A 12,896-nucleotide genomic window follows, 5' to 3' on the forward strand; every position below is an offset into this window, starting at 1 on the left:
TACATTTTGGCAATATTATATATTGACGAGCTCATATATGGACGACATTATATATTGACGATGTATTGACGACATTATATATTGACGATCTATTGACGACATTATATATTGATTGACGAGCTTGCAGAGTGGGAGCAGTTGAAGTGAGTAGGAAAATGAAAACAGAGACGGCAATCCATGACTAGGACTTGCAATTGCAGCCAACCAATATCAGACGAGCAGCCTGCGTGTCTGCAGGTCCATCGGCTCGGCGGCGAGGCGAGATGGCGTCGTTGTCCAAGAAGGTGTGCGTGGTGGGCGCCGGCGTCTCGGGTGGGTCTGGTATCCGCCCGCGAGCTGCGCCGGGAGGGCCATGACGTGACGGTCATGGAGCAGAGCAGCGGCGTCGGCGGGCAGTGGCTATACGACCCAAGGACCGACGCCGGCGACCCCCTGGGCGTGGCCGGCGCGCACAGCAGCATCTACGCCTCTCTCCGGCTCAACACGCCCCGGGAGAGTATGGGCTTCTCCGACTTCCCCTTTGTCTACCCCAGCACCGACGACGGCGGCACCGGCGGCGACGCCCGGCGGTACCCCGGGCACGCCGAGTTCCTGAGGTACATCAGGGCCTTCTGCGACGCGTTCGGGCTCATGGACGCCGTCAGGCTCAACACCAAGGTCCTGCACGTCGGCCTGTTGGCGCCGCGCGGCCACGACGACGGCGGCGGCGTCATGCGGTGGACGGTGAGGTGCTCGTCGAGAGACTCGAGACGTGGTGACTGTGAGGGCGAGGTGGTCTCCACGGAGGAGACGTTTGACGCTGTCGTCGTCGCCGTCGGCGAATTCACCCAGCCAAGGATCCCTACAATCAACGGTAGGTTCTGAACAATCATTACATGTCAAGACTCAAGCTGAATTTGTGTTCTTGGTCAACTGAGCTGCTGCCGCTAGTATAGGCATGGACAAGTGGAGCAGGAGGCAGCTGCACTCCCACTCGTACCGGGCCCCGGACTCGTTCCAGGACCAAGTGGTGGTGGTCGTGGGATGTCAATCGAGTGGCGTGGACATCGCGCTGGAGCTCTTGTTAGAAAATGAGTGAATTGTTCATCTCTCCTCGTTAGCTCAAGCTTTTGGTACTGGTCGGTGCATGTAATTTAATACGGTGTCAAAGACAGATGTCTCGAATTCGAATCCTGGTTAGCGCAATTAAATAAAATAATTAATGTTCGCTCCTATTCCAAGTATGAGGCCTGAGAAAGCCTTTACGTGAGGGGGTGTTAGAATATAAGTGAATTTGGGTGAGGGGGGTGTTAGAATATAAGTGAATTTAGGTTGAACTGGTCGGTGCATATAAATTAATAGCTCTGCACGGTGGCGAGAGACGTGCACATCAGCGTCAAGTCCGTGGACGACGACGGCGCCATCTTCCCCGGCATGAGGAAAGCTGTGTCCAGGCACCACAACCTGCACCTGCAGCTCCAGATCGAGTGCTTGTGCGAGGATGGGCAGGTAACGTTCGCCAACGGCTCGTGTGTCGTCGCCGACTCCATCATCTACTGCACTGGGTACGACTACTCGTTCCCGTTCCTGGACACGGGAGGGATGGTCACCGTCGACGACAACCGCGACGGCCCGCTGTACGAGCACACGTTCCCGCCGGCGCTGGCGCCGTCGCTCTCCTTCGTGGGCGTACCCAAGAGGGTGGTGGTGCCGCGGTTCTACGAGACGCAAGCGAGGTGGGTGGCGCAGGTGCTGTCCGGCCGGAGAACGCTGCCGTCGTCGGAGGAGGAGATGATGCGCTCGGCCGAGGAGTACCACCGCGCCAGGGAGATGGCCGGCATGCCCAAGCTCCTGACGCATGAATTCTTCGACGACTATAACTGCTGCGACGAGTTCGGGGAGAAGCACTGCGGGTTCCCGCGGCTGGAGAGCTGGAAGAAGGAGCTCCGGTGGTCGTCCATCGCAAGACAAAGGGGTGATGGCTCGGAGACCTTCCGTGACGTCTACCACGACAGTGACTTGGTTCGGGAGGGCTTGCAGGCACAGGGCTGGCCGGCTGGCTCACAGCAACACAAGTAGCAGAAAATGTAATGCGAATACGATAGGGTTTGTTTTAGAAGTAATCTTTAATCTACGTGGTGAGAAAATAGTTTTTTTTCAGAAAGAAAGGACTCGAAGCCTTTTTTTTTTCTGGTGAATAGTAGAGGACCTGAAGTTATTCTCCTCAAATGCTCCGGCTCCTTTTGGAGGAGCACTCGAAGAGAAGGCCAGCCAAATAGTATGGAGTGGTTTTGAAGACGATTTTGTCTTTTTTCTATTTAATTAAAAAGATGGTAAATACCTTTTCTAAACTCTCAGATGTTTTATACATTATTTTTACTACATATATAGAGAAGCCAAAATTTCTTATAATTTTAAATAGAGGGAGTACTTGATAACATATTTAAACCATATAATTTATCTGTAAGCTCCAAAAAAATCAAAGAAAAATCTTACAGATAGATTGAGAAATGAAGAGTTCAAATAAAATAGTTAGAACTCATGAGTATATCTGTACAAGCTAAAAAGTAGATTTAGCTCCAGGAAAATAAGAAAATATGCAACAAAAATCGAGAAAATCTCCGGAACGTTATAAACTAATGTATAAACGTGTTTTTTTTACCAAACAGATTTTTTTTTTCAAAATAGTTCGGCAAAAATACATTAATGCAACACATTAATGTTGAATGCAATCATACTAGTTGGCTCTTATGTGTTTTCATGGTGTAAACTTTACAAACTTGCTAAGGACCTGTTTGGCAAGCTTTACGAGCTGTTTTTTTTTGTCAAACACCCTTTTTCAAAACATTTCAATGGCGAAGCTCTTTTTTATGCTCTTACAAAGGAATAGAGAGAGGTGAAGCTGAAAAAGTAGGTTTTCGTTGCTCTCTCCCTTATTTCCCTCTCTTAGCCATGCATGAAGCTGTTAATGAAGCTATTTTGCAAAATAGTTTTTGCAAACCAAGAAGTCTGATCATGAAGCTGTTTTTCCAAAAAAAAAAATGCTTAACCGGTGGAGCTAAGCTGTGCCAAACAGGGCCTTATGCATCAATGAGAATGTTTTAGAAAAATTCTAGATTTTTTGAATATCTTGCCATTTTTCTAGAGGTAAATCTATTTTTTAAAGTTTCTAGAGATATGTTCGCAATCTCTGAACATTTTATTTGGATTTATCTTATCCCAATATCTATCTATAGGTTTTTAGAAGCTTATAAAGATGTATTCCGTGGTTTAAAAACAAAGTATTTATCGGTCTTTTAAGTAAAAAAAAACAAAATCACTTTGTGGGGGTATGGCCCCCGGTATCCTCAAGACAAGACATGGGCCGCACAATCAGAGGTGGCCCGGCCCATAAGATCGAGGCATGCACAGCAAGATTACAAGTTGTACTAGATATTGTAATAGTACTAAATAGGATACTTTACTTGTAACCCTTCTCCTCCAGACTATATAAGGAGAGGCAGGGGTCCCCTCAGGGGGGACAATGGATCTACACCTCAATCAATACAGAATAATGAGACACAGGACGTAGGTATTACGCCAACACGGCGGCCGAACCTGTATAAATCTTGTGTCTTGTGCCTCTGTAACCATCTGGTTCCTGATTACACACACCGTCTACCGATAATCTACCACCACGGGCGCCCCCTCGGTGGACTGCCGACCATATTTCATCGACAGTGGTGCGCCAGGTAGGAGACCCCATTAGGGGATCGTGCGCGCTGATCTATGGCGAACCAGATAGGATCTAAAGATCGACGTCGCTCGTGGCAACCTGACTTCCTACGGCGACGTGCTTCAGAAGCCTGACAGGCTTGATATCACTCGGCGACGGAATCAATCTACTACGGCGGCAACCCGTGCTTCACGATGGCAACCCTCCAGCTTGTGTCGGGACTTCACCCAGGTCCGTGACCGTCGGCGTTCATGACTACACGCTTTGTAGCGGCTTGACCGATCAACTTCCGGCTCTCCTGGATTGCTTCCGAAGTCAACACCGACCACGTGCATCTACAGCACCATGCATACGAGGTACAACTGTTGCGCCAGCTGAGTCCGATTTCGACTTGCAGTAGACCAGCCTGCGTCCAAGTACTGGCTTCCGAGTTAGGCGGCGGCACCAAGTCTTGGCTGGGTTCTCGACGATTCAAGACCCAGATGCGTCCATGAAACTAGAGCTCCGAGCCGGCGTATCCACCTACTTCAACGAGTCAGCCGAACGAACAACAAGCCAATAAGGAAGGAGCAAGATAGAAGAGGCTACCAGGATGTGCACAAGTTTCTACATGTGCGCATGAGGCGCTGCTGCTGCTCAGCCCCAATTCCCTAGACTCCGTCAAGGTCATCACCAGAATCGACGATTTGTCTTCAGCACGGCCCGCTGATCGCGGCGGCCTCCGTTGACTACCTGATGAGACTTCACGTCGACGCGTCTTGTGACGACAAAGCCCTCCGATGCCGACATGATCGCCGAGATGAGCTTCCAAGCGGGCCGATTGAGCAAGCCGTCCGAGCTCACGTCGACCACGGACCACGTCGACCACGTCCCGAGTGGCTCCACCAAGCTCATGTCGACCACGTCCCAAGCGGCTCCGCCGAGCTCCGACCACATTGACCACGGACCACGTCGACCACGTCTCGAGCGGCTCCGCCGAGCTCCGACCACGTCGACCACGGACCACGTCGACCACGTCCCGAGCGGCTCTGCCGAGCTCCGACCACCTCGACCACCAGACCACGTCGCAATGATGATCGCCACGAAGAACGACGCTATGACAACCGCGACCACCGTCACAACAGGCCGAAAAGTACGAGGATCGGACAACTTTATCGCCATCGACCAGATTTCTATCCAAAGATAAGTACACTTCTAATATTTTATATTTAATATAATATTTCATTACGACGTTTCTCCACAAACGTCCTCGTCATGATTATTCTTCAAATAAACGTTTGTCCATGTATATCATCTTAAATATAACATACAACTATACTTAATGTAAATCCTCGACCAGTCATGTTGACGCTCGATGTTTCTAGAAAAGGTCCTGTCTCCGGCTCCTCCCTACACGTGCACGAGCGTCTGCCCTCTGCGTTATGGGTAGGTATTACGCCAACACGGCGGCCGAACCTGTATAAATCTTGTGTCTTGTGCCTCTGTAACCATCTGGTTCCTGATTACACGCACCGTCTACCGATAATCTACCACCATGGGCACCCCCCTCGGTGGACTGCCGACCATATTTCGTCGACACACTTCAAAGAGATGAGGAGGTAATTTCAACATTTTTAAAAGTTTAAGAGGTAAGATGTCTAATTTTAGAATTTAAAGGAGAAAACCGGACTTCGACCATTTTTTAGGGTGCCCAAATAGACTTCTCCCATACATGCGTGATCCTGCATGATCTATATTGGGCTGAATCCCATTGAAATCCTTAGCCAAAATCCTCTACTGCCTTTTTTCCCATCGATCCAATTCAGTCCAGCTCCTTTCACGATCGGCCAAGCCCATATATTTTAATTATCCTTTTATATTTTTTTGGAGCTGCTAGCGCGTGGACATCTGATAGAATATCAATTCGTCGGACAGTACCGTGGCCGCAAGTCCAGCGAACAGCCCATCCACGCAGCTCCCGCGCCCCATCCCCCCGATCCGCCTCACCCATTGTCGTTCGCCCCCAGCTGCGCCGGCAAGGTCCCATATCCCCGTCACGCCCGCGTCACCCACGACATCCCGTCCCCGCCGCTCTCGCGTCCGTGGCCTCCATCTTCGCCATCGGCCCATACACCAGGGAGCTGCAGTAGCCGGCCTTCTCCGTGTCCGCGGGCCTCACCGAGGCATCTAGGGTGCCTCTCACACATACACCTATGGGAGTTTAGCCTCCACTTGCTAGCGACCATGCCGTTGTCGCCGGAGGTTCCCTTCGCCCTCTTCCTGTGGTCCTCCACCGTGGCAGACTAGTAGCTGCCATTCTGCTCGAGCAGCAGCATGACCACCGAGGGCTTAAGCTTCCTCCACGCCTACATCGAGATCTACTTTTGCAACACGCAGATGAAACCATTTTACCATACGTTTGAAACATATGAAACATTTGGAACATACACTTGCAACATAGCTAATGCAACATATAGATCTACTTTTGCAACACCCAGATGAAACAATTGCAATATAAGTCTAAAATAGATGAAACATTTATAACATACACTTGCAGTATAGCCATTGCAACATAGAAATATCCAGAGCTACTTTTGCAACACCTAGATGAAACACTTGCAACATACGTTTAAAATAGATGAAATATTTGGAACATACACTTCTAACATATGTTTGTAGCCATTGCAACAAAATGCAACATCTAGATCTATTTTTGCAAGACCTAGATGAAACACTTGTGACATATGTCTGAAACAAGTGAAATATTTGGAACATATATTTAAAACATACATGTATAGCCATTGCAACGTATGCACCATCCAGATTTACTCTTACAACATTCATATGAAATATTTGCAACATACATCTGAATACACCTGAAACATTTGCAACATACGTTTGCAACAAGGGCTTTCAACGCAACATCTCTTTGCTGCTTGGGTGAATGGAGGCTCGTCAGTGTGTAGAGTTCACTGATGTAGAGTTCGCCGGCAACGCAGAGCTGGGCAGTGGCGCACAAAGGGCAAGGTGGGGTGGCGCGACGGACGACGCAGAGGGCGTGTGGGATGAACGGGGGGCACTCGGACGCCGTGGAGAACGCCAAGGGGCGCGACGGCGGTGATGACGCAAAGGGGGGGTGGGATGGCCAGCGAGCACCCAGACGCCGTGGAGAACACCAAAGCGACACAGTCGTGGTGAAGGGTAGTCGCGATCGCGATGCGGTCATGGTGGAGCGCGATCGCGGTGCTGCGGACGCCCTATAGGATACATCGTCCATCCGCTGCAGACGAGTGCATACGTCGTGGTGGGCCATTGGGCGTCACGGTCTACCAATGTGAGCATTTGCTGGCCCAGGAAGCTATAGTCCGGACTGAGAGACACCCTAGAGGAAGCATTTCCCTTTTTGTTTTTTCTTGCTGGCCGCTCCCTTTTCTATTTTTCGAAGGGAAGGGGGACTTACAATAAATCTTGGCACAATACATTCCTAAATTATACAAGAAAAAATCTGAAATAAAAAAAATTCATAATATTCTATCCAGATTCTTCCATCGTCTTCTTTTCTCAATGGCTTTCCTCGAATGCTGGAGCCAAAGTGCAGTCCTTGTGTCGGATCCAATGACCAACCCAAAACATTGGATATATCGCAAGATCTAACGCTTCGGAACCGGTCGAATACGCATCTAAATCACTGAAGATATCGATAGTTGCATCGTTGGGCACGATATAAGATGCAGATTCATCACCTTAAGAACTTGATTTTCTCTACACGACCATCGCCAATGAGATCTCCCCTCTCCGTCGTCTGCCGTGCACAGTAGTGCGTCGTCTCCCTCTCCGGCGTGCTCTTTTGTCAGCAGCACATGGCCATTGGACATTCTTGTCCGGCCGGCAGCTGTCCCAAATCCTAAAGGTGAGATACGCGTGTCCCTGCCTAGTTGTTTCCTCAAGTTGTATCTAATTGATCTCTTAGTTTTTTCAGAGTTAATGTGTTGCTGTGATCTCTTAGTTTTTTCAGAGTTAATGTGTTGCCCAGGAGGCCAGGAGTGCTGGAACACTCTACAATTTGTGCTTCTGGCGCACACGTACTTTGTCAAACAAGCCGGGAATCCGGATCCTTCAAAAATAATTAAAAAAAAAGCTGTTGCGGGAGCTCCCCAGCGACTTGTCTGGCCAACGAGCCGCCACTCATGACTCGTTTTCTACCCTCGTGTCTTCCGGCGGCGGCGGCGGCCGGCCGGTAAGCCAGCCCTGTGAGCGCAGGCCCTCCAGGACAGGGTCGCTGTCGCGGTAGTCGTCACGGAAGCTCTCCGTGGCATCGCACACTCTTTTGACGGAGGACCATAGGAGCTCGTTCTTCCAGTCCTCCAGCCGCGGGAACCCGCAATGCGTCTCCCCGAACGCGTTGCAGTACTCCAGGTCGAAGATGTCGTGCGTCAGGCGCTTGGGCACGCCGGCCGTCTCCCTTGCGCGGTTGTACTCCTCCGCGGAGCGGAGCATGTCGGCCACCGCCGGCAGCGACCTCCGGCCGGATAGCACCTGCACCGCCCACCTCGCCTGCGCCTCGTAGAACCGCGGCACCACCACGCTCTTGGGCACGCCCACGAAGCAGAGCGACGGCGCCAGCGCCGGCGGGAACGTGTGCTCGAACAGCGGGCTGATGCGGTTGTCGTCGACGGTGACCAGGCCTCCCGTGTCCAGGAACGGGAACGAGTAGTCGTACCTATAGTTGAGACCATTGCACGATTTCATCAGCATTCAGCAATCAGTTGGCAATCATTCTGAAGCGTTGGCACCTATACTATACGCTCACCCGGTGCAGTAGATGACGGCGTCGGCGACAATGGAGGAGCCATCGACGAACACCACCTGCCCGTCCTCGCACAAGCTATCAATCTACATACATACGCACAAGCATTCTTGTCGGATTATATGCATATATGTATGTTGTTGATGTCCATGAACGAGCAGAGACGACTTGCCTGGAGGTGGAGATGCAGGTTGTGGTGCCTGGACACAGCATTGCCTCATGCCAGGGAACACGGCACCATCGTCCATGGACTTGACGCTGATGTGCACATCTCTCGCTACCGTGCAGTGCTCCAGCGCGATGTCGGTGCCGCTCGGGTGGCATCCGACCCATGTATGTTGCGATGCCTGGACACAGCTTGCCTCATGTAGGTTGTTGATGTTCAAGTGAAGGATAGAGCTATGTTGTTATCTATTTGTTATTGACGGAAAAAATTAGAAATTGATGAAGTTGTACATTTTCTTATTCTGGAAATTAACCCCCCCGACTGTTCCCACTACCGGAAATAGTAAAATTGCCGAGTGCATGAGGGTTTGCCGAATGCATTTCATCGGGCACTCGGCAGATATCTGATTTACCGAGTGTATTTAATGAAACACTCGGCAAAACCCATCTTTACCAAGTGTCTAATAAAAAACACTCGGCAAACTACAACAAAACGCTCGGCAAACACGGACACTTGGCAAAGTGGAGTCACGTGCGCTGGGCGTGCGGCGGCCATGTGACGGCCTTGGGTGCGTCGCCCTGCCGTTAGAACTTTGCCGAGTGTCCGTTAGAGATACTTGGCAAAGATAAGGTACGCCGTGTGTTTTTTGTTGACACTCGGCAAACTGATATTTTTGCCGAGTGTTTTTGTTTTGCACTCGGCAAAGTAATGTTGTTGCCGAGTGTTTTTTAATGGCACTCGGCAAAATAATTTTTTTTTTCCTTACCTGCCCTCTAAACTTTTTCTACTCTCCACATACAATATGTGGTACTACATGTTAAAATTTGACATATTTCTCGATCTGTTTGCTATATTTAATTAATTTATTGCATTTAGAGGAATTTTTTGGTTTAAGTCAAATTTGAACTGCAAGTGATTCAAATGATGTAATAAATTGAGTGGAGAAATCATATTCATGTTATTGAGTCCATTTTGGGGCCTTACTCAAAAAATGAAAAGAATTTTCGAACATTTTGTTCAGGAAACACGACCATGTACGAACTTGTGGCCGAATGGTTTTTAAATTCTAAAAAAAACAAACAAAGTCTGAAAATGACGAGATTTGTCAAAATCTCATGATATCATATGTGGAGACTATGGAAAAAAATTGAGAAGGTTTCGCACAATTTGTCATGTACGACCTTTACAAACCGAAGCATCTCTGAAGAAGAATCATAGCGTTGAGAAGGATCCGGTAAGATTTGGAGTCAAAGTGACGGTTTAATTTGGGTTTGACTTCAAAACTTTTTGTATAGGCAATAGACAACATAGATTGGTTCACGCCAAATTTTGGTAAATTTTCGGATCTGTTTGATAATTTTCATTTGCTAACTGCAATTACAGAATTTTAATTGATATATATTGAATTTGAGCTATAACTGCATGAAATAATGGATTAATATTCGTAGAAAAATTAAATATGCATTGTTGAGTGAATTTGATAAGGTATTTTTAAATTACATCGTAACAAATTTAGTAAAACATGTTATGAAGAAGGAGGATGGGTGGACATGAAATATCAATTTATTTTGCCGAGTGTTAACTGTACGACACTCGACAAATAAAATAGTTGCCGAGTGTCATATAGTGGACACTCGCAAAATACCCAAGCCGGCCCCACTTACCAGTACCGTACCGGTTGGGAAATTGAAAAAAACAATGCCGAGTGTTTTGGATCTGGCACTCAGCATACCCTTTGGTTTTTACCTGATCCGGCCGCACACTTACTCACACAGACACTCACCCGCACACGCACGCACACCGGACCGCCCTTCGCGCCGCCGGCGCGCCACCCACCACCCCGCGCCGCCGGACCGCCCTCGGCCGCCAGGCCGCCACCCCCCGCAGCCGGACGACCGCCCCCTGCTGTCGGGCCCCCGCCTTCCCGTGCCGCCGCCGGCGGCCCCGCCTTCCCGGCACGACTCCCGGCCCCCAGGCGCGACTTTCGGCCCCCGACGTGACTCCCGGCCCCCGGCGTGACTCCCGGCGCGAAGCCCCGCCCGGCACGAAGCCCCGCCCCGCACCGGTGAGCCTTCGCCTGGACTCGATGTGTATGTGTCTAATTGCTTATGCATAATAAAGATGAAGCATGATGCGGCGGCAGCAGCTCTGTCTCCCTCTCTCTGCTAGATAGTGTCTCCACATTTTCAATGATTTCTGCTTTATTCTGAATTTAAACATGTTGATATTATTCTTAGTTCCATTCAGATTCCATAGTGTTGTCCTATATCTATTGTGAAAAACGAGCACCAGTATCATTTGTATTTGTCCTATCATATGTCTGCTTTACTCACTAAATTTCTTCAGCATGAGGTCTCTGTGATAGCCATATTGTTGCATGTTTTTGGTTGCATGAGCATCCTGGTAAGTCCAATGGGTTATTGGATATTGGGCTTGTATTCTGCAATCTTTAAGAAGACCATGTTATAATATTCTTTCCTCAAGAAAACCAACTATTGCTGAGAGGTTATTTGGGGACCTTCATGCCATAAGGCTTAGCATGTCCAGGGATTTGCATAGAATGAAAATGAAAATAAGTGCTGCTGTATCAAGTCTGTCAGTTAGACAATTCTTTATTGAGGCCAGTGCTTCTGTAGTTCTAGAATGAGGTGATGGAATTTTTTTGAGATTGGAGCAGACATGAGCAAAAGGTGTAGGCTAACTAAGTGGAGTACATAGAAAAATTCTGAGTTGGCTGTATATATTATTCTGAATTTTTTGAACATGTCATTTTCTGTTCATATATAGTGGGTGTGCTTGCTGGTGTCTTTGCTGGACTGTTTGTCTTCACTGTCTCCTTTCTATGTCATATATAGTGAGTCCAGCAAAATTGTTTAGATTCAGTAACATAATATCTCCCATCTAAAATCAGAGATTGTAACAGTAACAAAGGCATGTACAGGCCTTCTGCTTCGAGCAGTGTCTAGTGATTCTGTAATGGCAGCAACAGAATAATTCTTTTGTAGGAGAAGTGTGCCAAACCAAGATTATTTTGTAGGAAGAGTGGCATCTATAGTTCGTGAGGGCAGAATGTGAAGGACTTAGAATTACTTCAGCGATTACATTTAGGCAATGACAGTGATGACGACATTCCCAATCATGATGATTATATCGACACGCGTGATAGTGATGATGAGACTTATGATCCAGCTAATCCCAATCATGATGATTATTTCTAATACATGTATGAGCCATACTAATTTATTTATTATTTGTCATATCTTTCTAAGCATGTTTTGTTTATCTGTGCTGATTGGTTTACTCTTTTTAATTGCAGGTGATTGAACAATGGTGGGCGGTACGAGGAAGATCGCGGCGCTTTACGGAAAGATGACAGCTTCAGGGTCAGCTTCAGGGAAAGGTCAAGGGAGGGGTCGAGGCAGGGTTGGAGGGAAGGGTAAAGGGGCAAGGCCCCCATCACCTGTAGCTCCCTCGTCGTCGTCTGAGGAGGAGCTACCTTCCGCGCACGCCTCTGGTGATGAGGAGGAGGTACCTTCCGCGCACGCCTCTGGTGACGAGGAGGTACAGGAGGAGCAGGAGTAGGTGGAGGAGGAGGCAGTTGGTTCCCAGGTCTGGTTGCGAGGTCCCTCGACCCTCCTGAGGCGACCGATACGTCTTGAGAGACGTCCTGATGATTCGACCCCCTAGAAAAAAGTAAGTAACTTTAGATGTTCTCAATAATTTTTCGTTTGATATGTTGAAAATTATAATGAAAACTAATAATTTATCTTAATCACTTGGGCAGGGGTTGGATTAAGGTCAGTGGGGGTGATCACAACCGCAAGGTCAACGACATCCTTGGCCTTTTGTGCAGGCTACACTTCCCTGGCTTAGTGTAGTTCGGCGAAGAGCTGCAGCCGGCCTACAGGTGGGACCACTACGTCACTGCCCTCGACGCTGCTGATCGTGACGGCAGGGTATTCCCCAATAAGGCAGAGCGGGTGAAGGGTGAGCTGTGGGTAAGTATTCCTCGCACTACATTAGTCAATACATCACATTCACTGGACATTCTTGAAGTAATAATTGTATACATCGCGTCTATATGCAGGACTTCTACAGATGCCAGGAGGGGTACGAGGCCAAGGCGGCCTCCATCTCTGAAGAAGTCGCCAAGAAGTTCGTGAAGGACATGCACTATGAGGCGCGCAGTCCAGGCCATCATCGACTACTAGTGCTCAACGCAGAGGGATGAAGGTTAAAAAAGAAGAGGC

General features: G+C 48.7%; 2 pseudogenes; one reads left to right on the forward strand and one right to left on the reverse strand.

Annotated features, from left to right (window-relative positions):
- The first annotated feature begins 263 nt into the window (after positions 1-263).
- LOC136544900 (flavin-containing monooxygenase FMO GS-OX-like 8) lies at positions 264-2,096 on the forward strand (annotated as a pseudogene).
- A 5,762-nt stretch (positions 2,097-7,858) lies between these two features.
- LOC136543091 (flavin-containing monooxygenase FMO GS-OX-like 9) lies at positions 7,859-11,170 on the reverse strand (annotated as a pseudogene).
- Positions 11,171-12,896: the final 1,726 nt, after the last annotated feature.

The sequence above is a fragment of the Miscanthus floridulus genome, chromosome 3, assembly GCF_019320115.1.
Source record: "Miscanthus floridulus cultivar M001 chromosome 3, ASM1932011v1, whole genome shotgun sequence".
Lineage (NCBI taxonomy): Eukaryota > Viridiplantae > Streptophyta > Magnoliopsida > Poales > Poaceae > Miscanthus > Miscanthus floridulus.